At 44.8% G+C, this 24956-nt stretch overlaps 1 protein-coding gene across 4 annotated transcripts in view; it reads left to right on the top strand.

The window, feature by feature from the left end:
- Nucleotides 1–24956, top strand: part of LOC144601932 (chemokine-like protein TAFA-1) — a 409302-nt gene that overhangs the window by 181336 nt on the left and 203010 nt on the right. The window lies entirely within an intron of this gene.

Raw genomic sequence — 24956 nt, 5'->3', positions numbered from 1 at the left:
GAGGCATAGATAGGGTAGACAGTCAGAACCTTTCTCCCAGGGTAGACTGGAGGACGTAGCTTTAAGCAGAGAGGGACAAAGTTTAAAGGAGATATGCGCGGCAACATTTATACTGAGGGTGGTGGGTGCCTGGAACACACTGCCATGGGTGGTGATGGAGGCAGATACTATACAGGTGTTTACGAGGCTTTTAGATACTTTTAGCACATGGATATGGAGGGATATGGATCATGTGCAGGCAGATGAAATTGGCTAATCTTGGTATCATGTTCGGCACAGACATTGTTCCTGTGCTGCATTATTTTATGTTTTATGTTCTTTTCAACTCTATTTGACTTTATTCCCCAAGAGTCCCCTCCGCAAATCTCTGGGCTCGGTAATAGTCTGTCTGCCTCTTTTGTTCCAAACCTCGCTCGGCTCCTTTCACTGAGAATTTCTCGTAATTCTCACCATCATCGAGGTTCAATTAATCCCTTAAAGACCTTGAATACTTAAATAATATCCCTTTGTACTTTCTCTTATTTACAAAGAAATCCAAGGATCTTCAGCAATGCTTCAGAAGCCCTGAGCTCGGCATCAACCTGGTTTACTGTTGCCTGCACTCTCTGTAAAACCTGGATTTTGAATATTGTTTGGTGAGCAGAATTGCAAACAGTGCTTAAGATATGGCTACTCATGCCTGCAATACCTCTTGATATTTGAGTTCTATCTGCCGAGCTATTGATTCCCTTAGCCTGTTGGCCTTGCCCCCACTGTTACTTTACACTGCACTGATGGGCACAGTGAGTTATCTTGAAACTTCACAGGATGTCTTTTGTCTTTGGGGGCGAGAGCCATTTTATTGCAATTACTTCACAATAGATTTTATGAACAATCGTGATTCTTTCCAGGGGAAAGAATACGGATGCATCTCCCATTCAATGTCAGTCAAGCAGATCGTAACTATAATGTCCGTCCCACCCTCACTCCTCGCCCAATATTCCACGTGGGAGTCGCAACAATTAGAATGATACGATAGCGCTTTATTTATCCCAGGAGGGAAATTGATCTGCCAACAGTCATAAAACACAAGATACATGAAACATGAAATTAAAGTGACGAGTGGAAAGGATTGGGGATGTGCAAAGATACGGGGGGTGGGGGGGGGGGGGGAGGAGTCGGTCTACCCACAACAGAAGAGGGAGGAGTTGTACAGTTTGATAGCCACAGGGAAAAAGTTTCTCCTGTGGCGTTCTGTACTGCATCTTGGTGGAACCTGTGGAATAGTGCAACACAATTTCAGCATAACACAATATGTGCACCTTTCCCCTCTCCCATACCCCGACTGTGGATGGTTCGAATGCCCCGACCGCGGGAGAATAAAAGACGAAGAGGATTGGACTTTATTGCCTTCCATCACAGTGAGGAACGTGGGGAATCCATTGTGGTGGATGTTTATGTTAACCTTTAAGAAGTGGTGTGTCTCGTTGCCTTTAAAAAAAATTTTTTTTTAGTATGGCTGTATGGTAAATCAAATTTCACTGTACCTTAACTGGTACATGTTACAATAAACCGACCTTGACCTTGAAACATAGACTTGATGAGCTAAACGGCCATCCACTTCTCAATTATAGACAGAAAAAAGCTGGGGGTAACTCAGCGGGACGGGCAGCATCTCTGGAGAGAAGGAATGGGCGACATTTCGGGTCGAGGCTCTTCGTCTTCAGAAGAATCTAGTCTGAAGAAGGGTCTTGACCCCAAACGTCACCCATTCCTTCTCTCCGGAGACGCTGCCTGGCCCGCTGAGTTACTCCAGTATTTTGCATCTTTCTTCGATGTAAACCAGCATCTGCAGTTCCTTCCTCCACCTATCAATAGCCAGGCTTGATCCCCCCCCCCGGGGGCTTTCTGCCCCCTCAAGAGAGAGCTAGATAGAGCTCTTAAGGATAGCGGAGTCAGGGGGCATGGCGAGAAGGCAGGAACGGGGTACTGATTGAGAATGATCAGCCATGATCACATTGAATGGTGGTGCTGGCTCGAAGGGCCGAATGGCCTACTCCTGCACCTATTGTCTATTGTCTATTGTCTATTGTCTATAAAGCCAGTCTGAAAAAGAGTCCCAACCAGGGGCGCCGTGCTGCTGGAGCTCACCGGAGTGCCCGTCCGGCACCTCTGTAAAGAAAACCCCAAAATAAACAGTGGGTAATTTTAACTAGCGGGGAATTTAACAGTGGCCGCTCTGGCTCCAGTGGCCGCTCTGGCACCAGTGACAGCTCCGGCACTTAAAACATTAGCACTGCAACACTGGTCCCAACCCAAAATATTGCCTGTCCATTCCCTCTCCACTGATGTTTCGCACAGTGTATGCACAGTTGGAGCAATCATTAACAATCTCTAAACTTGCTTTATGAATCGTATTTAATCCACCATTCAGTGCATCTTTTCTTCAGTTTAATTGCTGTCCGTTTCATTTAAGATAGCCACTTGAACAAGACCAAATATAATGGCACTCGTTATAAAATCTTGATATTACCCTCAATTCTGCATGAAATGAAATTCAAAGAGCGATCTGAACGTAAAAGAATACATAGGCCAGTTTTGCATTAAAATTCAATTGCAATTCTTTCAAACAATTTATTGAAAGATTAAAATGTATTTCATGGATTGTACATGCGAAATAATAGCTTGAGATATTGTTCTCTCCTGTTTCACCTTGTAAAATATGCAGACATTTCATGGGAAAAACTCGCTCCACGTTATGTTCATAGGATCATAAGTGATAGGAGCAGAATGAGGCCATTCAGCCCATCGTCTACTCCACCATCCAATCATGGCTGATCTATCTCTCCCTCCTGCCTTCTCCCCATAACCCCTGACATCCCTACAAAATCAAGAATCTATCTATCCCTGCCTTAGAAACATCCATTGACAGCCTCCATAGTCTTCTGAGGGAGAGGGAGGCTGGATTGGCAGATGGGTGGATTAATTGGTAAAGGAGGGAAAAAGGTATCAGATAAGGAGAGAAGAGGTGCCAGGGTTCAACACATCACGGACCGGCTTCAGAAAACCCTGGTGAGGGAAGGCGATCAACCTGAAGTCGTTGTGCACGTGGGCGCGAATGACGTCGGGCGGAAGAGGAAGGAGGTGCTACAGCGGGAGTTTAGAGAGTTGGGAGAAACACTGAGAAGTAGGACGTCGAAGGTGGTTATCTCTGGACTGCTACCGGTACCTCGTGCTGGTGAGGCCAGGAACAGAGAGATAGAGGGTATGAATTTATGGCTGAGGGGCTGGTGCAGAGAGCAGGGATTTAGATTTCTGGACCACTGGGATCTCATCTGGGCTAGGGGTGACTTGTACAAAAGGGACGGGTTGCATCTTAACAGCAGGGGGACAAACATTCTGGCAGGCAGGTTTGCTAGTGTGACACCTGTGGCTTTAAACTAAGTAGTGGGGGGGAGGGGTTGACAAATTGTGAATATGAAGATGAGGTAAAAGGGAATACAGGAGATATTGCAAAAGACTCTCGGAAGAATGGGAACAGAAGTTCTAGAGGGGAAAAGAAATTAAGGGCAAGGCCAATTGTGAACGATGTGAGAGGGGAGGTAAATACAGAAGTTAAAGTGTTGTACTTAAATGCGCGTAGTATAAAAAATAAAGTGGATGAGCTTGAGGCTCAGTTAGTCATGGGCAAGTATGATGTTGTAGGGATCACTGAGACATGGCTACAAGAGGACCAGGGCTGGGAACTGAATATTCAGGGGTACACAACGTATAGAAAAGACAGACAGGTGGGCAGAGGGGGTGGGGTTGCTCTGATGGTAAGGAATGATATTCATTCCCTTGCAAGGGGTGACATAGAATCAGGAGATGTTGAATCAGTATGGATAGAAATGAGAAATTGTAAGGGTAAAAAGACCCTAATGGGAGTTATCTATAGGCCCCCAAACAGTAGCCTCGACATAGGGTGCAAGTTGAATCAGGAGATAAAATTGGCGTGTCAAAAATGTAATGCTACGGTGGTTATGGGAGATTTCAACATGCAGGTAGACTGGGAAAATCAGGTTGGAAATGGACCCCAGGAAAGAGAGTTTGTAGAGTGCCTTCGAGATGGATTCTTAGAACAGCTTGTACTGGAGCCTACCAGGGAGAAGGCAATTCTGGATTTAGTGTTGTGTAATGATCCTGATCTGATAAGGGGACTAGAGGTAAAAGAGCAATTAGGAGGCAGTGATCACAACATGATAAGTTTTACTCTGCAAATGGAAAGGCAGAAGGGAAAATCGGAAGTGTCGGTATTGCAGTATAGCAAAGGGGATTACAGAGGCATGAGGCAGGAGCTGGCCAAAATTGATTGGAAGGAGGCCCTAGCAGGGAAGACGGTAGAACAGCAATGGCAGGTATTCCTGGGAATAATGCAGAGGTTGCAGGATCAATTTATTCCAAAGAGGTGGAAAGACTCTAAGGGGAGTAAGAGACACCTGTGGCTGACGAGGGAAGTCAGGGACAGCATAAAAATTAAGGAGAGGAAGTATAACATAGCAAAGAAGAGTGGGAAGACAGAGGATTGGGACTCTTTTAAAGAGCAACAAAAGTTAACTAAAAAGGCAATACGGGGAGAAAAGATGAGGTACGAGGGTAAACTAGCCAATAATATAAAGGAGGATAGCAAAAGTTTTTTTAGGTACGTGAAGAGGAAAAAAATAGTCAAGGCAAATGTGGGTCCCTTGAAGACAGAAGCAGGGGAATTTATTATGGGGAACAAAGAAATGGCAGACGAGTTAAACCGTTACTTTGGATCTGTCTTCACTGAGGAAGATACACACAATCTCCCAAATGTTCTAGGGGCCGGAGAACCTAGGGTGATGGAGGAACTGAAGGAAATCCACATTAGGCAGGAAATGGTTTTGGGTAGACTGATGGGACTGAAGGCTGATAAATCCCCAGGGCCTGATGGTCTGCATCCCAGAGTACTTAAGGAGGTGGCTCTAGAAATAGTGGAAGCATTGGAGATCATTTTTCAATGTTCTATAGATTCAGGATCAGTTCCTGTGGATTGGAGGATAGCAAATGTTATCCCACTTTTTAAGAAAGGAGGGAGAGAGAAAACGGGTAATTATAGACCAGTTAGTCTGACATCAGTGGTGGGGAAGATGCTGGAGTCAATTATAAAAGACGAAATTGCTGAGCATTTGGATAGCAGTAACGGGATCATTCCGAGTCAGCATGGATTTACGAAGGGGAAATCATGCTTGACAAATCTACTGGAATTTTTTGAGGATGTAACTAGGAAAATTGACAAGGGAGAGTCAGTGGATGTGGTGTACCTCGACTTTCAGAAAGCCTTCGACAAGGTCAATAGACAATAGACAATAGGTGCAGGAGTAGGCCATTCAGCCCTTCGAGCCAGCACCGCCATTCAATGCGATCATGGCTGATCACTCTCAATCAGTACCCCGTTCCTGCCTTCTCCCCATACCCCCTCACTCCGCTATCCTTAAGAGCTCTATCCAGCTCTCTCTTGAAAGCATCCAACGAACTGGCCTCCACTGCCTTCTGAGGCAGAGAATTCCACACCTTCACCACCCTCTGACTGAAAAAGTTCTTCCTCATCTCCGTTCTAAATGGCCTACCCCTTATTCTCAAACTGTGGCCCCTTGTTCTGGACTCCCCCAACATTGGGAACATGTTATCTGCCTCTAATGTGTCCAATCCCCTAATTATCTTATATGTTTCAATAAGATCCCCCCTCATCCTTCTAAATTCCAGTGTATACAAGCCCAATCGCTCCAGCCTTTCAACATACGACAGTCCCGCCATTCCGGGAATTAACCTAGTGAACCTACGCTGCACGCCCTCCATAGCAAGAACATCCTTCCTCAAATTTGGAGACCAAAACTGCACACAGTACTCCAGGTGCGGTCTCACCAGGGCCCGGTACAACTATAGAAGGACCTCTTTGCTCCTATACTCAACTCCTCTTGTTACGAAGGCCAACATTCCATTGGCTTTCTTCACTGCCTGCTGAACCTGCATGCTTCCTTTCATTGACTGATGCACTAGGACACCTAGATCTCGTTGAACTCCCCCTCCTCCTAACTTGACACCATTCAGATAATAATCTGCCTTTCTATTCTTACTTCCAAAGTGAATAACCTCACACTTATCTACATTAAACTGCATCTGCCATGTATCCGCCCACTCACACAACCTGTCCAAGTCACCCTGCAGCCTTATTGCATCTTCCTCACAATTCACACTACCCCCCAACTTAGTATCATCTGCAAATTTGCTAATGGTACTTTTAATCCCTTCGTCTAAGTCATTAATGTATATCGTAAATAGCTGGGGTCCCAGCACCGAACCTTGCGGTACCCCACTGGTCACTGCCTGCCATTCCGAAAGGGACCCATTTATCCCCACTCTTTGCTTTCTGTCTGTCAACCAATTTTCTATCCATGTCAGTACCCTACCCCCAATACCATGTGCCCTAATTTTGCCCACTAATCTCCTATGTGGGACCTTGTCGAAGGCTTTCTGAAAGTCGAGGTACACCACATCCACTGACTCTCCCCTGTCAATTTTCCTAGTTACATCCTCAAAAAATTCCAGTAGATTTGTCAAGCATGATTTCCCCTTCGTAAATCCATGCTGACTCGGAATGATCCCGTTACTGCTATCCAAATGCTCAGCAATTTCGTCTTTTATAATTGACTCCAGCATCTTCCCCACCACTGATGTCAGACTAACTGGTCTATAATTACCCGTTTTCTCTCTCCCTCCTTTCTTAAAAAGTGGGATAACATTTGCTATCCTCCAATCCACAGGAACTGATCCTGAATCTATAGAACATTGAAAAATGATCTCCAATGCTTCCACTATTTCTAGATAGGAGATTAGTGGGCAAAATTAGGGCACATGGTATTGGGGGTAGGGTACTGACATGGATAGAAAATTGGTTGACAGACAGAAAGCAAAGAGTGGGGATAAATGGGTCCCTTTCGGAATGGCAGGCAGTGACCAGTGGGGTACCGCAAGGTTCGGTGCTGGGACCCCAGCTATTTACGATATACATTAATGACTTAGACGAAGGGATTAAAAGTACCATTAGCAAATTTGCAGATGATACTAAGTTGGGGGGTAGTGTGAATTGTGAGGAAGATGCAATAAGGCTGCAGGGTGACTTGGACAGGTTGTGTGAGTGGGCGGATACATGGCAGATGCAGTTTAATGTAGATAAGTGTGAGGTTATTCACTTTGGAAGCAAGAATAGAAAGGCAGATTATTATCTGAATGGTGTCAAGTTAGGAGGAGGGGGAGTTCAACGAGATCTGGGTGTCCTAGTGCATCAGTCAATGAAAGGAAGCATGCAGGTACAGCAGGCAGTGAAGAAAGCCAATGGAATGTTGGCCTTCGTAACAAGAGGAGTTGAGTATAGGAGCAAAGAGGTCCTTCTACAGTTGTACCGGGCCCTGGTGAGACCGCACCTGGAGTACTGTGTGCAGTTTTGGTCTCCAAATTTGAGGAAGGATATTCTTGCTATGGAGGGCGTGCAGCGTAGGTTCACTAGGTTAATTCCCGGAATGGCGGGACTGTCGTATGTTGAAAGGCTGGAGCGATTGGGCTTGTATACACTGGAATTTAGAAGGATGAGGGGGGATCTTATTGAAACATATAAGATAATTAGGGGATTGGACACATTAGAGGCAGATAACATGTTCCCAATGTTGGGGGAGTCCAGAACAAGGGGCCACAGTTTAAGAATAAGGGGTAGGCCATTTAGAACGGAGATGAGGAAGAACTTTTTCAGTCAGAGGGTGGTGAAGGTGTGGAATTCTCTGCCTCAGAAGGCAGTGGAGGCCAGTTCGTTGGATGCTTTCAAGAGAGAGCTGGATAGAGCTCTTAAGGATAGCGGAGTTAGGGGGTATGGGGAGAAGGCAGGAACGGGGTACTGATTGAGAGTGATCAGCCATGATCGCATTGAATGGCGGTGCTGGCTCGAAGGGCTGAATGGCCTACTCCTGCACCTATTGTCTATTGTCTATTGTCTATTGTATATCATATCCGAGGAAGGATGTGCTGGCTCTGGAGAGGGTCCAGAGGAGGTTTACAAGAATGATCCCAGGAATGAGTGGGTTAACATATGTTGAGCGTTTGACGGCACTGGGCCTGTACACACTGCAGTTTAGAAGAATGAAGGGGGACCTCATTGAAACGTACAGAATAGTGAAAGGCTTGGATAGAGTGGATGTGGAGAGGATGTTTCCAATAGCGGGAGAGCCTAGGACTAGAGGTCATAGCCTCAGAATTAAAGGACGTTCTTTTAGGAAGGAGATGAGGAGGAATTTGTTTAATCAGAGGGTGGTGAATCTGTGGAATTCTTTGCCACAGTGGGCTGTGGAGGCAAAGTCAATGGATATATTTAAGGCAGAAATAGATTGATTCTTGATTAGTACGGGTGTCAGAGATTATGGGGAGAAGGCAGTAGAATCAGGTTAGGAGGGAGAATCATACACAGATCAGCCATGATTGGATGGCGGAGTAGGCTTGATGGGCCGAATGGCCTAATTCTACTTCTATCTCTTTTATGATCTTATGACCTCATGATCTTATGAAACGTGGAGCCAGAGGGAGGGATATAGATGGAAGTAGACAGGAGGGAGGGTTGAGTAGATAATAAAGAAATGAGGGACTCGGGATGGACGATGAGTGAACAGAGGAGGAGAAAGGATAAGGGTGTCGGGGGAGGGGGGGGGGGGAAGTGGTGTGAGAAATGGATGCACCCTGGGTAATGGGGGGGTACACAAAAGAGAGAGCAGGTAGGGGTGGAGGTAACTACTTGAGATTGGAGAATCCTCGTGATTTACAGCATAAAATGGATTTGAGCTGAATTTGCAGCTGATTCATTGTAGAAAGCCAAGTGTAAATGAGTCAGAATTATTTAGTCTGATCTTTCATCATAATTTTAAATGATTTCCATTTCATAACCTGAATGTCAGACTGTTATAAACAGTTCACCAAGTAGACTGTCAGCCCATGCAATGTCTCTTACAATCATTATTTTCACTAGTCTGAAGAAGGGTCTCGCCCCGGTACGTCACCCATTCCTTCTCTCCAGAGATGCTGCCCGGTGAGTTACTCCAGCTTTTTAGTCATAGAGTCCTAGAGTCATAGAGTGATACAGTGTGGAAACAGGCCCACCGGCCAACATGTCCCTGTTACACTAGTCCCACCTGCCTGCCCTTTGTCCAGAACCCTCCAAACCTGTCCTATCCACGTACCTGTCCAACTGTTTCTTAAACGTTGGGATAGTCCCAGCCTCAACTACCTCATCTGGCAGCTTGTTCCATACACCCACCACCCTTTGTGTGAAAAAGTTACCCCTCAGAATCCTATTAAATCTTTTCCCTTTCACCTTGAACCTATGTCCTCTGGTCCTCGATTCCTCTACTCGGGCGAGAGACTGTGCATCTACCCGATCTATTTTATACATGATTTAGTGTCTATCTTCAGTTTAAACCAGCATCTGCAGTTCCTTCCTACTGATTTCCACATTGAAACCATAGCGACTTCAAAGCTAATTTGATATATTCCATTCGTGTGAACCTTATTATTAACCTTAAAAAAAAAGATTTGAACAATAGTATCAGAAATGTTTCATCTTTTAAAGTGTTATAAATCTTTGCCACTGAACCTCTGTCATGCAATGTTGAATAAATTGTGCCAAATCGAGGAACGGTAATACTCATTGCAAACAATCATGTAAACCTGTCTGAACCGCAGAATAACAGATTAGATTAAAGCATCAAAGATGTACTGTACACCAGTTTGAATTTTCAATTCATCAGAATGTAGATATTTAAAAGTTTCACTCTGGTTTCTCTAGCTTTAACAGTTCAACAACAGTTCAACAGAGCTTTATTTGTCATTCGGTACCGAGGTACCGAACGAAACTACATAGCAATCAAAAAAGAACACAAGACACACGACCCCAACACAAACGTCCATCACAGTGACTCCAAACACCCCCTCACTGTGATGGAGGCAACAAAACTTCCACTCTCTTCCCCACGCCCATGGACAGACAGCTCGTCCCCCACCGACCCGCACAGTCCCCGCAAGGGGATGGAAGTCCCCGCGGCCGAGCCGCACCGGGCGCTGAAACGTCTCGCGGCCGACCGGGCGATGGAAGGCCCCGCGTCCGAGCCTTGCGCAGCTAAGTCCCGCGGCCGAGCCGCATCGGGCGATGGAAGGCCCCGCGGCCAAGCCGCACCGGGCGATGTTAAGTACAGCGGCCAAGCCGCACCAGCGATGAAAAGTCCCGCGGCCGAGCCGCACCAGCGATGAAAAGATCAGCGGCCGAGCCGCACCGGGCGATGTAAAGTCCCGTGGCCGAGCCACACCCCGCGCCATGAGGAAGAGACCTAAAAGAGAAAGGTTTCCCCCACCCCCCCCCCCACCCACACTAATCTTATGGAGGTGTATAAAATCCTGAGGGGAATCCATGGGGGGGAATCTCAGTGGGAGAACCAAGAAACAGAGGACGTAATGTGAGAGGGGAAATATTTAACCTGTTCAGTGCCACCTCCGAGGATACTCAGGACATTGGCCAATAGAGAAAAAAAATAGGTGCAGGAGTAGGCCATTCGGCCCTTCAACCTGTACCACCATTCAATATGATCATGGCTGATCATCCAAAATCAGTACCCCCTTCCTACTTTCTCCCCATATCCCTTGATTCCATTATCCCTAAGTTATATCTAACTCTCTCTTGAAAACATCCAGTGAATTGGCCTCCACTGCCCTCTGTGGTAGAAAATTCCACAGATTCACAACTCTCTGGGTGAAAACGTTTTTCCTCATCTCAGTCCGAAATGGCCTTCCCCTTATTCTTAAACTGTGACCCTGGGTTCTGGACTCCCCCAACATCGGGAAATTTTTTCTTGCATCTAGCCTGCCCAATCCCTTAAGAATTTTATATGTTTCTATAAGATCCCCTCTTATCCTTCTAAGTTCCCAGTGAAATATAAGCCTAGTCGATCCATTCTTTCATCATATGTCAGTCCCGCCATCCCAGGAATTAACCTGGGGAACCTAGGCTGCACTCCCTCAACAGCAAGAATGTCCTTCCTCAAATTAGGAGAGCAAAACTGCACACAATACTCCAGGTGTGGTCTCACCATGGCCCTGTCCAACTGCAGTAGGACCTCCTTGCTCCTATACTCAAATCCTCTCGCAATGAAGGCCAACATGCCATTAGCTTTCTTCACTGCCTGCTGTAGCTGCATGCTTACTTTCAGTGACTGATGTACAAGCACACCTGGGTCTCGTTGCACCTCCCCTTTTCCTAATCTGACACCTTTCGGATAATAATCTGCCTTCTTGTTCTAGCCATCAAAGTGGATAACCTCACATTTATCCACATTATACTGCATCTGCCATGCATCTGCCCGCTCACCCAACCTGTCCAAGTCACCCTGCAGCCTCATAGCATCCTCCTCGCAGCTCACGGTGCCACCCACAAATGTGGGGATGTTACATTTAATAGTGGAAAAAAAAACTTGGCAGTGAACAGGTTAAGAGGAACCCGACTGGCAACTTTCTCCCTCAGAGGCTGGTGAATATATGATATCAGCTGCCAGAGGAGGTATTCGAGGCAGGTATTCTAATAGAATTTAAAAGACACTAGGAAGGGACATGGATGGGAAAGGTTTAGTGGGATACGGGCCATAAATGGGCAAATGGGAATGACTTAGATGGGGCATCTTGGTCGGTAGGAATAAGTTGGGCCGTAGGGCCAGTTTCCATGATGTACGAGTCTATGGCTCTAACTGCATGGTTGAGAATTCCCTTGACCCTGTATCTGTACACTGTGGACGGCTTGATTGTAATCACATACAGTCTTTTCGCTGAAAGGGCCGCAAGTACCAAAAAGGCTTTCCACTATACCTCGGTACAGGCGACACTAAACTAAACTAAACTATGTCGGAATAAGAGTAACAATAGCTGCAGGTGAACATTCTTTCCAACACAACATTGCACATTACAGTAGGCCTGGTACGTTTCTGCAGATGGTGTCAGTGGGCGCACATTTTTATAAAGGCAAGATTATTAGGCTGTGCAACACAAAGTGTATTGCTGCGTGGATAAGGAGTAGATGTGCATAATCAAATGCATCTCTTTAGAGTCATAACATAAAAGTGATGTGGCTTCTGGAGATGAGAAGAAATCCCAGGATACAGGATTGGTTTTCATTTTATTTTACTTGATAAAATATGAGCAGAAATATGCCCAGCACCCGAGGAATGATTGATGTCTCTCTATTTTAATATATACAAAGTTTTATCTACTGAGGTAAAAATGAAATTATTTGACATCTTTTCCCTCTTTATATTAACTGAAATAGTAAAGTAAAAATCAACAGTAGCAGCCAAAGCTGTAAAAGTCCAGAACAATACTAGTAGAGAATACAGTGCAGCACAGTTGCTGCCTTGCACCGCCAGAGACCCGGGTTTGATTGTGACTCGGGGAGGCTGTATGGAGTTTGTACGCTCTCCCTGTGACTGCGTGGGTTTTCTCTGAGTGCTCCGGTTTGCTCCCGCACTCCAAAGACGTGCAGGTTTGTAGGTCAATTGGCTTTGGTAAAATTGTAAATTGTCCCTCGTGTACAGGATAGTGATGGTGTATGGGGTGACTGCTGGTCGACGCGGACTCGTTGGGGCCGAGGGGCTTGTTTCCCGCGCTGTATCTCCAAAGTCTAATGTCTGAAATGAGTATTTCTTCGTAACGACGTCATATTTTCTCAAATACAAAATACCCTGCTTAAAATTGGTCTGTAATCCTACCCAGCTCTGAAGATCGGAGAATGATTAACTGGCTCCAGCGATAGCAATGAGGATGATATACATTTACATGGTCAGCTGGATTTATTGCAGAATATTGCAACAGTTGGCAAATTTTGCTCGCGATTAATACAATGCTGCTGGAAAGTCCTGTTCGCTCTTCCCAGCATGATAACATAATCCTACTAACTGGAGGCAAGTGGAGCTTATTTTTAAGTTTATAAAACATATATCTTTATTGCTTATATCCTAAAAATTCAAAAGGATTGAATTAATATTCCATTACAAGTATTTACTCAACCCGAGAGTCAACGCAGGCATCCAATTCAGGGCTTGATGTCAGAATCCCAACTGTTATTTTCTTTCTTGGAATCTGACTTCTAGATCAGTGGGCTGTCGGCAATGCTTTCTACCAGTCTACTCACTGGCAAAATCACTGGGGAGACAAAATTATTATTTTTTTGGTTCTTTCAACAAAACCCCCCCAAAGAATGCTGCAGGAACTGTCTTGGCCATTATAGAGAACAACTTGGCAACTATTCCTAAGATGCAGACATTTGTAGGTTAATTGGCCTCTGTTAATTGCCCCTGGTGTACAGGATGCGAAACTGGGATAACAAAGAAATGTTGAACAGGAGATCGATAGTTGTCGACTCTTTAAAATCAAAAATATTTATTCAAATATTAAAATAATATATACAATACAATAAAACCAAAACAGAACCCACCACCAGAATACTATACAAACAAATATACCAATTGAAACTATTATACAATTATATTACAATCCCCATCCAGGATACATCCAATCCCCCGCGGTGCCCAGCGGTCCCGGAAATCCCCCAGGGTGCCCGTGGACAGCGCGTAGTACCTCTCCAACACCACCCGGGCGCGGATGTAACCCCGGAAAAGGGGTAGGCAGCTGGCTCGGGCAGAGCCCTCTTCCGCCTGGTGCCGAGAGTCGTGGATGGCCAGTTTGGCCAGGCCCAGGAGCAACCCAACCAGGACATCTTCGGCCCTACCCTCTCCCCTACGCACAGGGTGTCCATAGGTGAGGATGGTGGATGAAAAGTGCAGCCAAAAAGCAAGGAGCAATAGTTGTCAACTCTCGGTTGGGCAGAAGGGCCCGTTTCCATGCTGTATCTCTAAAACTAAAACTATTAATAATGTGACATGCCAAAAGAGGAGATAAATGCTAGGACATTCATTCCTTGCTTCAAATAATAAATGCTCCAAATAGTCACAGCTGACGTCAAGGGAATCAAATATCAGATGTGGAGTGGAAAACTGGTTTCAAGTAGGCCTGAAGAAAGGTGCCGACTCAAAAGTTAGATTTAGCTCTTAGGGCTAACGGAATCAAGGAATATGGGGAGAAAGCAGGAATGGGGCACTGATTTTGGATGATCCGCCATGATCATATTGAATGTCAGTGCTGGCTCGAAGGGCCGAATGGCCTACTCCTGCACCTATTTTCTATGTTCCATGTTCCAATGTTAAAACGTCACCTATCCATGTTCTCCAGAGACGCTGCATGACCCACTGAGTTAGAATAAGTTTGGTGATGTTGGTAAGGAGATGAATATTAGCTCAGGAATTTACACTTCCCTGATTGTGCGTGTAAAAGGAAGAGAGATCTACCTTTCAGGGCAGCACTGTGGTGCAGCAAGTAGTGCTGGTGCCTCATGACGCCGGAGACCCGGGTTCCAACCTGACCTCGGGTGCTTATGTTGTTCCAAAACTCACGGCAGCATTTACCGAAGTAATTAAGAGGAAAGAAAATCTGTAAAGTTTGCAACTCCAAAGTACATAATGAACTCTCATCTAGCTGATGACAGACACAAAGTGCTGGAGTAGCTCGGCGGGTCAGGAAGCATGTCTGGAGAAAAAGGATGGGCGATGTTTCAGGTCGGAACCCTTCTTCAGACTTTGAATTATGAAAGATGACTTCAGTCTGAAGAAGGGTCTCAACACAAAACATCACCCATTCTATTTCTCCAGAGATGCTGCCTGACCCACTGAGTTACTCCAGCATTTTATGTCCATCTTTGGCAGTTCCTTGTTTCTACATCTCATCCAGCTGAATTCTCAATAAAACTGTAAGCAGTGAAGGATCCTTTCAAATAATAAATCCGTGGACATTTTCCATCTATGTTTACCTGATCTTTGTTGCAAGGTCTACACTGCCCACTCGTGACGTGTTTGCAGTTGAAAGTAGCTGGGTCAGTATGGGGATGAATATACTCTTTATACAGGCTAGATGTAGGAACAATGGTCCCAATGTTGAGGGAGTCCAGAACCAGGGGTCACATTGTAAGAATAAGGGGTAGGCCATTTAGGACGGAGATGAAGAAAGAGTTTTCCAGCTAGAGAGTTGTGAATCTGTGGAATTCTCTGCCACAGAAGGGCAGTGGAGGCCGATTAACTAGATGTTTTCAAGAGAGAGTTAGATACAGCTCTTAGGGCTAACAAAATCAAGGGACACGGGCAGACAGCAGGCACGGGGTACTGATTTTGGATGATCAGCCATGATCATATTGAATGATATGATAGATTCTTGATTAGTACAGGTGTTAGAGGTTATGGGGAGAAGGTAGGAGAATGGGGTTAGGAGGGAGAGATAGATCAGCCATGATTGAATGGCGGAGTAGACTTGATCGGTCAATGGCCTACTTCCACTCCTATTCCTTATGTCCTTATGAATGGCGGTGCTGGTTCAAAGGGCCGAATGGCCTACACCTGCACCTATTTTCTATGTTTTCTATATTCTATACCCTGCATGCTCTAAGCATTTGAGGATTGCATGCATGGAACTGCATGATTCAGGAGAATTGCACATTGCACGGAACGTAGTTATAATCTATTGGTTGCAATTCAAATTATGTATGAATGGGTAGGAAATTTAATTATTTTATGAGTAGCCCATTTCCATTCATAAATTAATCATAAAATTAATGAAAGTAAATAAATTTAACTTACTTTATATTAAGTAAAATTATTTACTTTATTGAAAATAAACCCAGTCATTTTATTACTTCAATAAAATCAATGGAAGTAGCAACTGATTTCTAGTTCAGGGTTTTATTTGATTCAGTTAATGTAAACAACAAAACTTCCATCATGTACCCATCCTCAAAATCAGGATAAAATCATCTCTGTTCTGGCTCCTGCAAAAAGAAATATATATATTTTGGATCATCAGTGCTCCCAGTGGGTTAATAAAATAAAGAAAAAAAGAATAAGGGTTAGGCCATTTAGAACTGAGATGAGGAAAAACTTTTTCAGTCAGAGAGTTGTGAATCTATGGAATTCTCTGCCTCAGAAGGCAGTGGAGGCCAATTCTCTGAATGCATTCAAGAGAGAGCTAGATAGAGCTCTTAAGCGAAGTCAGGGGGTATGGGGAGAAGGCAGGAATGGGGTACTGATTGAAAATGATCAACCATGATCACATTGAATGGCGGTGCTGGCTTGAAGGGCCGAATGGCCTCCTCCTGCACCTATTGTCTATTGTCTATTGTCTTAAGTTGAACTTGCTACAAATTGGAACTTGCATTGTCTTCAAAAGGAATCATTAATGTGTCGAATCCAAGCCTGACAAAATATAACTTCTTCTTGCTTTAAAAATAATTCAACCTTAATACTTTAGTAGACTCATACATTAGACAGTCACAATTATTTTTGGCAAAACTACATTAAAAATCAAGTCAGTACTCATAAAACATTGATAAAGGTCAGACATGCCTGCACGTTTGGTTCAGTTGGGAAATCAAGGTGACTATTCAGTGTCGAGCTACAGTGCGGAAACAGGCCCTTCAGCCCACCAAGTCTGCACTGACCAGCGATCCTCACACACTAACACTATCCCACACACACTAGAGACAATTTGCAATTAGACCAAGTCAATTAACCTTCAAACCTGTACGTCTTTAGGGTGTGGGAGGAAACCGAAGATCACGGAGAAAACCCACAAAGTCGCAGAGAGAATGTAAAAACTCTGTACAGCTGTGATTGAACCCGGGTCTCTGGCGCTGCAAGTGCTGTAAGGCAGCAACTCTACCGCTGCGCCACCGTGCCAACCCATTCACTGCTGCTTTATTATGGACACCATTAACTCTCCCTTTGCCATTAGACATAGGCCCAGACATTGAACTGATGGCTGTGAGCACGCATGCTCTGTGCATTGGGGATTCTCACACGCCGCTGTGGTGGCTGTTTAAGTCTACGTTTAATCTTTATGTAGTTATGTATCTTGTTGCTTTTTTTTGTATGACTGTATGGTAAATCAAATTTCACTGTAACTCGGTACACATGACAATAAAGGACCATTGAACCATTGAGATACTAGGTGATGCCTACATAAGATAGGCTGTTGAGGAACAAAATAGTGCATTGTAAAATTTCATGACACAATGAATGAAATATTTCCTTGAACCTCATTGTCTATTTATTGAGGCATTTAATCAGGCACACTTATCTGCACTTTTTTATGGTACAATATGTAGTTTAATTTAGAGTAGAGATACTTCTCTGCCCAGGACAGGATGGCCCTGCAGAGAGTAGTGCGTTCGGCAGAACGCACCATGGGAACTACACTCGCCCCCCTGCAGGAGCTATACATCAGGAGGTGTAGATCAAGAGCAAGCAAGATTATGAGGGACCCCTGCCACCCCAGTAACGGACTGTTCCAGCTGCTACGGTCAGGCAAATGCCTCCGCTGTCACGCTATGAAAACGGAGAGGATGAGACGGAGTTTCTTCCCACAGGCCATCAGGACTGTTAACTATTATAACTCCAGGGACTAAATTTTGTCTTTTCTGTATTAACTTTAATTTATATGCTGTAACTGCAATTCCTTTTTGCGCACAATCCGCAGGCATTGCCACTTTCATTTCACTGCACATCGTGTATGTGTATGTGACAAATAAACTTGACTTGACTTGAAACAGATCCATTGGCCCACCGAGTCCACTTTGACCATCGATCACCCTTACGCTAGTTCTGTGTTACCCCACTTGCACATTCTGCACACTAAGGGCCAATTTAGAGAAGCCAGTTTAATCAACAAACCTGCACGTCTTTGGAATGTGGCAGGAAACCGGAGCACCCAGAGAAAACCCACGCAGGTCACGGAGAGAATGTGGAAACTTTGCACAGACGGCTCCATAGTCAGGATCGAACCTGGGTTCGGCGCTCTGAGGCAACCACTCTACTGCCCATTTAGTTTATAATGTTTCCAAGAATGCCAGATTAAATGTTCCTACTGCATTATGTAGGAATAATTGCCAGTAAATCACAACATTTCCCAAGCGGATAAAATCCCCAAAAAGCTACACAGAGATCAGGCTCGGAAACACATTGTTGACATGATACCATAATAGGATTGTTCAGTAAGCATTTTCACCCAGGCCAGGCATAAAATCAGCAGGTTTTAACACTTATGTTTTATTATTAGACTCATCAATAAGTTCTCTCGGGAAGGATAAATGGTCCAAAGGAAGTCTATGAAAGGAATTAGATGCCAGGTGCTGAAGCTGGTGGAGCAAAATATCAATAAAATAAACAGAGCTGGCTTATTTTTGCTGATAAGTTACGTGATCTGATGTGATTTTTTTGAAGGCACTACTCAATAAAATGAAGAAAAACCCAGAACTATTTTTTATAAATCTATTGCAATCTAATTGACTCTTTGACTATCTTATAATGTGGACTATTGTTGCTTCAAATACAGTGAGATCTAGGAATTAGTTCATGGAGTCAGAGACATACAGCGTGGATAATGGCCCAACTTGCCCACTCCGACCAACATACCCCATCTCCCACCTTTAGTTTTTTATAGACAATAGACAATAGATAATAGGTGCAGGAGTAGGCCATTTGGCCCTTCGAGCCAGCACCACCATTCAATGTGATCATGGCTGATCATTCTCAGTCAGTACCCCGTTCCTGCCTTCTCCCCATACCCCCAGACTCCGCTATCCTTAAGAGCTCTATCTAGCTCCCTCTTGAATGCATTCAGAGAATTGGCCTCCACTGCCTTCTGAGGCAGAGAATTCCACAGATTTACAACGCTCTGACTGAAAAAGTTTTTCCTCATCTCCGTTCTAAATGGCCTACCCCTTATTCTTAAACCGTGGCCCCTGGTTCTGGAAAGTTTTAGTTTTAGAGATACAGCGAGGAAACAGACCCCTTGGCCCACCGAGTCCGCGCCGACCAGCGATTCCCGTACAATACACTATCCTGCACACTCGGGACAATTAATTATTTTTTCCAAAGCCAGTTAACCTGCAAATCTGTATGTCTTTGGAGTGTGGGAGGAAACCAGAGCACCCAGGGAAAACCCATGTGGTCACGGGCAGAACGTACAAATTCCGTATAGACAACACCCGTAGTCAGGATCGAACCCGGATCTCCGGCACTGTAAGGCAGCAACTCTACCGCTGCACCACTGTGCCTGCCTGCCTGCGTTTGACAATAGACAATAGACAATAGACAATAGGTGCAGGAGTAGGCCATTCAGCCCTTCGAGCCAGCACCGCCATTCAATGCGATCATGGCTGATCACTCTCAATCAGTACCCCGTTCCTGCCTTCTCCCCATACCCCTTCACTCCGCTATCCTTAAGAGCTCTATCCAGCTCTCTCTTGAAAGCATCCAACGAACTGGCCTCCACTGCCTTCTGAGGCAGAGAATTCCACACCTTCACCACCCTCTGACTGAAAAAGTTCTTCCTCATCTCCGTTCTAAATGGCCTACCCCTTATTCTCAAACTGTGGCCCCTTGTTCTGGACTCCCCCAACATTGGGAACATGTTATCTGCCTCTAATGTGTCCAATCCCCTAATTATCTTATATGTTTCAATAAGATCCCCCCTCATCCTTCTAAATTCCAGTGTATACAAGCCCAATCGCTCCAGCCTTTCAACATACGACAGTCCCGCCATTCCGGGAATTAACCTAGTGAACCTACGCTGCACGCCCTCCATAGCAAGAATATCCTTCCTCAAATTTGGAGACCAAAACTGCACACAGTACTCCAGGTGCGGTCTCACCAGGGCCCGGTACAACTGTAGAAGGACCTCTTTGCTCCTATACTCAACTCCTCTTGTTACGAAGGCCAACATTCCATTGGCTTTCTTCACTGCCTGCTGAACCTGCATGCTTCCTTTCATTGACTGATGCACTAGGACACCCAGATCTCGTTGAACTCCCCCTCCTCCTAACTTGACACCATTCAGATAATAATCTGCCTTTCTATTCTTACTTCCAAAGTGAATAACCTCACACTTATCTACATTAAACTGCATCTGCCATGTATCCGCCCACTCACACAACCTGTCCAAGTCACCCTGCAGCCTTATTGCATCTTCCTCACAATTCACACTACCCCCCAACTTAGTATCATCTGCAAATTTGCTAATGGTACTTTTAATCCCTTCGTCTAAGTCATTAATGTATATCGTAAATAGCTGGGGTCCCAGCACCGAACCTTGCGGTACCCCACTGGTCACTGCCTGCCATTCCGAAAGGGACCCATTTATCCCCACTCTTTGCTTTCTGTCTGTCAACCAATTTTCTATCCATGTCAGTACCCTACCCCCAATACCATGTGCCCTAATTTTGCCCACTAATCTCCTATGTGGGACCTTGTCGAAGGCTTTCTGAAAGTCGAGGTACACCACATCCACTGACTCTCCCTCTAAACCTCTAAACCTATCCTATCCATGTACCCATCTAAATGTTTCTTAAACATCTTGATAGTAGCTGCCTCAACTACCTCCTCTGGCAGCTCATTCCATACAGCTAATACGCTTTGTGTAAAAAAAGTTGCCCCTCAGGTTCCTATGAAAACTTCCCCCCCCCCTCAGCTTAAACCTATGTCCTCTGGTCCGCTGGTTCTTGATTCCCCTACTCTGGGTAAAATACACTGTGCATTTACCCTATCTATTCCTATTAGTAAATCCGTGGGGAAAAAAAAGACAGGTTTGCGGTGCAGGCTCGAAGGGCCGAATGGCCTACTCCTGCACCTATTTTCTATTTTCTATGTTTCTATGTTTGTAGGGTAATTTGTCTTCTTCGTAAGCCCTTGGCTCCTCTACGGAGCATAGGTCATTGACAAATGTCCTCCACCTCACTCGGTTGTTGCCGGTTCTTTCGAGATCTCCCCAGTTGAGCCCACTCCCAGACATTTCTGCCTGGACACCTCTTCTCCAGCTGTTCCTGGAGCGACCTCTTTTCCTTTTTCCTTGAGGGTTCCATTTCAGGGCTTGCCGGGTGATGTTTGCGGCAGGTTTTCTGAGGGTGTGTCCAATCCAACTCCATTTTCTCCTTCGAATTTGTAAGTCAATGGGATCCTGGCTTGTTCTTTTCCACAGGTCCACATTGCTTGCTTTGTTTCTCCACCAGATGTTTAGTATTCTCCTGGACTGCAACATTCATTAACACCTGTAGGGTAATTGGCTTGGTATAAATGTAAATTGTCCCGAGTGTGATTAGGATAGTGTAAATGTGCAGGGATGGCTTGGTGGCGCGGACTCGGTGGGCTGAAGGGCATGTTTCCACGCTGTATCTCCAAAATAAACCAGCAGTATAAATGCAAAGAATTTGGTTTATTCCAAATTATTTATTTGCTCAACTAAGTGAAATGGAAAGTGAAAGGAAGTAAGAAGAAATCCCACAACCTTCTGGACAGAGGTCCTGGAGGCCATTGGAGCCATCACTTCACATTGCTCCGCTCTTTAGCACTGGGAACATGACCCTCATCCCCCCACCACATTGCAACCTGACTCTCCCCCACGGCAGATTAAAGACAAATCATTTGCAAAATAATCCGCCAGTCATGCTACATAAAGGATAGCAGTGGATGTAACCAAGCATTAGTTCTGGCAGCATTCTCTGTAAATATTGTTCTAACTTAACACTATAAACTCATGACCAGTAAAGTGCAAGTTTTAGTGCCGTTAACAAACTTCGAACTTCCTTTTCCTTCTCCACTATCGTCGACTTTAGTAGTTTAGAGATACAGCGCAGAAACAGGCCCTTCAGCCCATCGAGTCCGCGCCGATCAACAATCACCCCCGTACACTAGTTCTGTCCTAAACTCGAGGGACAATTTACAGAAGCCAATTAACCTACAAACCCGCACGTCGTTGAGATTAGGAGGAAACCGGAGCACCCGAAGGGAACCCATGTGGTCCCAGGGAGGACGTGCAAACTCCGTACAGACAACATCCATAGTCAGGATCGAACCTGGGTCTCTAGCGCTGTAAGTCAGCAACTCTACTGCTGCACCACTGTGCCACCCTGTACCAACATTGGAAAATGAACAATAGATACAAAAATAAACAATCGCAGACATTAGTTGAACCATAATCTAAATTAACTGAATCTTAAACTGTGAAATCTGTGGAACTTCATTTCTCATTAAGGCAGATTTCGAGTATGGTGCATTTAATAACTATTTGATCTCCAAGGATCATTTGGCTAATGATGTATTGAAATTGTTTTCTCACAGGATTAGAAAAAAGAATACTTTTAGATTTGTAAAGTCGATTTAGAACATGGATCATAGAAAAGTACAGCACAGAAACAGGCCCTGTGGCCCACAATGTCTGTAGTAACTACAATGCTAAGAAAAAATAATCTCCTCTGCCTGCACATTATCCATACCACTCCCTTTCCTGCATATCCATGTCCCTATCTAAAAGACTCATAAATAACACATTTGCTTTTATTGAAATCTAGATTTGATATTTCTTTTTGTCTTTGTGTCATTTGTTTTTGTCTTTTTTTAAGACAGATTGGTGAGGGCTTGGAACGCTTTGCCAAGGGTGGTGGTGGAGGAGGCAGATACCATAGTGATGTTTAAGAGGCTTTCAGATAGACCCATGGAGATGCAGGGAACTGTGGGATATGGAACATGTACAGGCAGATGAGATAGACAATAGACAATAGACAATAGGTGCAGGAGTAGGCCATTCGGCCCTTCGAGCCAGCACCGCCATTCAATGTGATCATGGCTGATCATTCTCAATCAGCACCCCGTTCCTGCCTTCTCCCCATACCCCCTGACTCCGCTATCCTTAAGAGCTCTATCCAGCTCTCTCTTGAATGCATTCAGAGAACTGGCCTCCACTGCCTTCTGAGGCAGAGAATTCCACAGATTCACAACTCTCTGACTGATAAAGTCTTTCCTCATCTCCGTTCTAAATGGCCTACCCCTTGTTCTTAAACTGTGGCCCCTGGTTCTGGACTCCCCCAACATTGGGAACATGTTTCCTGCCTCTAACGTGTCCAACCCCTTAATAATCTTATATGTTTCGATAAGATCCCCTCTCATCCTTCTAAATTCCAGTGTATACAAGCCTAGTCGCTCCAGTCTTTCAACTTAAGTTGAACTTGGCATCAGTTTAACTTGACATCAAGTTCGGCACAAACGTTGTGGGCCGAAGGGCCTGCTCCTGTGCTGCACTGTCCTATGTTCTATAGTTATTTTGTTGACTCTCTGAAAAAGGATTACTTAAGGCGGTTCAAATGCCACTTTGTCATCCGTTACAGCCCATTATAGCGCACATTTAATAATCACTGTTAATTTTAGATTAATCACATGGAAAACTTAGTTAGATTATATATACAATTATATGGTGGCACGGTGGCGTAGTGTTAGAGCCACTGCCTTACAGAGCCAGAGACCCGGGTTCGATCCTGACTGCGGGTGCTGTCTGTATGGAGTTTGTACGTTCCCACTGTGACCTGCGTGGGATTTCTCCGGGATCTTCGGTTTCCTCCCACACTCCAAAGACGTACAGGTTTGCCAGTTAATTGGCTTGGTATAAATTGTCCCTAGTGTGTGTCGGATAGTGTTAATCTGAGGGGATCGCTGGACTCGATGGGCCGAAGGGCCTGCTTCCGCATTGTATCTCTAAACTAAACTGAAATAAATATGTATGAGATGATAATTTTAGATGTATGGTAAAATGTATTACATGGTTGAAGGGGTTAAATTAGCTGGTGACTACAGTACTATGGCCACACTTCAATATGAATTTTCAGTTTCATTTATGACTTAATACTTCAGCGATGGTCCATTAGGCAGCTAATGTCTTATGCCATACCATTATTTGAGTCATACTGATCTGCATTTTCTCCCATATTCCTGGCCAGATGTATCACTTTACCTTAATGCTCTGCAGCAGCAAGCTGCTTTTTGTAAATACCACATATGTGACATCTGCTCAAATCCCAGGTAGATTTAATACAAGGCTGGCTCCGGAAAAGAAAATATAGACACAAAATGCTGGGGTATACACTGGAATTTAGAAGGATGAGAGGAGATCTTATCGAAACGTATAAGATTATTAAGGGGTAGGACACGTTAGAGGCAGGAAACATGTTCCCAATGTTGGGGGAGTCCAGAACAAGGGGCCACAGTTTAAGAATAAGGGGTAGGCCATTTAGAACTGAGATGAGGAAAAACTTTTTCAGTCAGAAAGTTGTGAATCTGTGGAATTCTCTGCCTCAGAAGGCCGTGGAGGCCAATTCTCTGAATGCATTCAAGAGGGAGCTAGATAGAGCTTTTAAGGATAGCGGAGTCAGCGGGTATGGGGAGAAGGCAGGAACGGGGTACTGATTGAGAATGATCAGCCATGATCACATTGAATGGCGGTGCTGGCTCGAAGGGCCGAATGGCCTCCTCCTGCACCTATTGTCTATTGTAACTCAGCGGGAGAGGCAGCGTCTCTGGATTGAAAGTATGGGTGACGTTTCGGGTCGAAACCCTTCTTCAGAAGAGTGTGAAGAAGGGTCTCGACCCAAAACGTCACCCATTCCTTCTATCCAGAGATGCTGCCTCTCCCACTGAGTTCCTCCAGTACTTTGCGTTTATCTTCGGTGTAAACGAGCATCTGCAGTTCCTTCCTACACATAGGTGATAGCGAGCCTGTAACTGTCTATTTACTAGCAGCACTTTTTCTTTGAACTTCTTACCATCATTGCTAAATTTGGAAAGCTAACATTTATTTTGCCATGATGGTATTTTGAATATAAATCTATCAGTTTCAATGTCAAGAGTCAAGAGTGTTTAATTGTCATCGGTACCGACGAAGGCACAATGCAAATTCTTACTTGCAGCAGCATGACAGGTCTG

Source organism: Rhinoraja longicauda, chromosome 17 (genome assembly GCF_053455715.1).
Source record: "Rhinoraja longicauda isolate Sanriku21f chromosome 17, sRhiLon1.1, whole genome shotgun sequence".
Lineage (NCBI taxonomy): Eukaryota > Metazoa > Chordata > Chondrichthyes > Rajiformes > Arhynchobatidae > Rhinoraja > Rhinoraja longicauda.
The sequence above is the reverse complement of the archived record's forward strand: the minus strand, read 5'-3'. Positions and strand labels throughout refer to the sequence as shown.